The 2,452-nt window shown below is 45.9% G+C and overlaps 1 protein-coding gene across 1 annotated transcript in view; it reads left to right on the top strand.

Annotated features, from left to right (window-relative positions):
* Positions 1–2,452, top strand: part of LOC118750208 — a 5,347-nt gene that overhangs the window by 2,513 nt on the left and 382 nt on the right. The gene's annotated exons all lie outside the window — the stretch shown is intronic.

The following is a 2,452-nucleotide window of genomic DNA, read 5'->3' as shown; positions in this document are numbered from 1 at the left end:
CTGCGCTCTTTCCAACTAAACACCGTTACCTATGGCACGTCTGCTGCACCATTTTTGGCAGTGCGTACGCTCAAGTACTTAGCCAACCAGTACGGAACTCAGTACTCTCTTGGTGCACAAATTATCAACTCTTCTTTCTACGTCGATGATTTGCTCAGTGGTGCGGGCTCATTTCGTGAACTCTCGTAAATCAAAAGGGAGGTAACCGAAATTCTTAGCAAGGGTGGCTTTGACTTAGCGAAGTGGCACTCAAATTACCAAAGCCTTACGAACAATGAGGAGGAAAAATACATGAGTTTCGACAATTTAAACACAACTAGCACACTAGGTCTAACATGGAACCAAGCACAAGACATGTTCCAGTTTTCGTTTAAGCCCAAGAAGCCGTTTAATGGTAAGGTAACAAAAAGAACAATTTTATCTCTCGCTTCGTTGTTATTCGATCCGCTCGGTCTTTTGTCTCCACTCACAATCAAGGCCAAAATCATGTTGCAAGAGTGGTGGCTATTAAAATTGAATTGGGATGAATCGGTGCCACAAAACCTACATACGGCATGGCACAATCTCATCACCGATTTTGTTTCGTTGCCATCGATTAGCGTGCCAAGATATTGCGTCACACAACCCAGGGCTTCAGTACAAATACATGGATTTTGCGATTCGTCCAACCGCGCATATGGTTGTTGCTTGTACCTTCGTTCTACGGATCGTGCCAATCGTACAACTGTGAGATTGTTGACAGCCAAGTCGCGGGTCGCACCGATAAAAAAGCGATCGTTGCCGCAGTTGGAACTGTGCGGTGCTCATCTACTCGCAAAGGTATTTCAACAAATACAATCTTCCATGAGCAAGTACTACGGACATACATTTTTTTGGTGCGATTCATCAATTGTGCTGCATTGGCTACGTTCGCATTCAGCTACACTCTCGACGTTCGTTGGCAACAGGGCAGCGGAAATTCAAGAACTCACCAAAGGCTGTACTTGGAGATACGTACCTACACAAGATAACCCTGCAGATATCGTGACCAGGGGATGCACAGTCCAGGAACTTCACGACTCAATCTGGTACACGGGGCCATCATTTTTGTTGTTGCCAGAGGACCAGTGGCCATGCAAACTAGCGCATAACCAGTTAGATATGGCAGAAGTTGAAAGGGAAAAACGCAAATCTGCATTCTGCGTTGTCGCCCATTCAAACATGCTTGATGTCATCGAAAAATTTAGTTCGCACATTTATTCACTTCGAGTGGTATCTTGGATCTTTCGATTTTATAACAAAATCAACACCAAGCTCAACAGACCCTTCGAGTCGGCCTCGTTAACTCCACAGGAGCTTCAGCATGCTCTCTGGTGCATCGTGTGTTTAATCAAACGCTATTATTTTAGCGCCGAGATTGATCGTGTCAAGACGAATCGCGAGCCTCGAGGACCTTTGAAGTATTTGAACCCATTTATCTCTTCTACTGAAGGGTTCATGCTACTGAAGGTTGGCGGACGCTTGAAAAATGCTGACCTCGTAGAAGAACAAAAACATCCTGTGTTTCTGCCTTCGAAGAGTCAGTTCGTCGAAAATTATGTTCGTCATTTACATCGCACAAACTACCACGCTGGTCCGAAAACGCTTATTGCTCTTATCCGTCGCCGATTTTGGATAATCAATGCAAGAAATCTCGCTCGCCGCATTGTCAATGGCTGCATCCACTGTGTACGCTACCGTCCACGGCTTCTTGAGCAAATGGTGGGTAATTTGCCTGTAGAGTTACTAACTCCGAGCAGACCTTTTTCACGAGTTGCAGTTGATTATTGCGGCCCAATTAATACATACCTTCGGATCAGAGGAAAGGTACCTTACAAGACCTACGTCGCCATTTTTATATGCTTATCAAGCAAAGCCGTACACATCGAAGCTGTATCGGATCTTTCGACCGAAGTATTCGTCGCTGCTCTAAAGCGTTTCATCGGTCGCAGGGGCTTGCCCAGCGACATCTTTTGCGACAACGCTACAAATTTTGTGGGAGCGAAGTCCAAATTAGCTGCCCTTAAAGACTTCTTATTTGATTCGAAAACGCAAACCGAAATAGTAAGTTTTTGTTCACAAGAATTTGTTAACTTTCGTTTTATACCCCCCAGAGCACCCCACTTCGGCGGCCTATGGGAGGCTGCGGTGAAGGCAGCCAAAGGTCACTTAGAACGAACACTTTCTGGTGTTCGCTTAACGTTTGAGGAGCTGTCAACGGCATTAATTGAAATCGAGGCCATTTTGAATTCTCGGCCCATTGCCCCACTACCCACAGATCCAAGTGACTGCGAAGCGTTGACTCCGGGGCACCTGCTGATTGGGTGTTCGCTAAAGGTACTACCAGAGCACTCAGAATCGTACAAGCAGATCGATCACCATTGGCATCGAATCACAGCCGTGAAGCAACACTTTTGGCAGCGCTGGTCACATG

This window comes from Rhagoletis pomonella, unplaced genomic scaffold, assembly GCF_013731165.1.
Source record: "Rhagoletis pomonella isolate Grant_MI unplaced genomic scaffold, Rhpom_1.0 Rhpom_scaffold_00170, whole genome shotgun sequence".
In the NCBI taxonomy this organism is placed as follows: Eukaryota; Metazoa; Arthropoda; class Insecta; order Diptera; family Tephritidae; genus Rhagoletis; species Rhagoletis pomonella.
The sequence above is the reverse complement of the archived record's forward strand: the minus strand, read 5'-3'. Positions and strand labels throughout refer to the sequence as shown.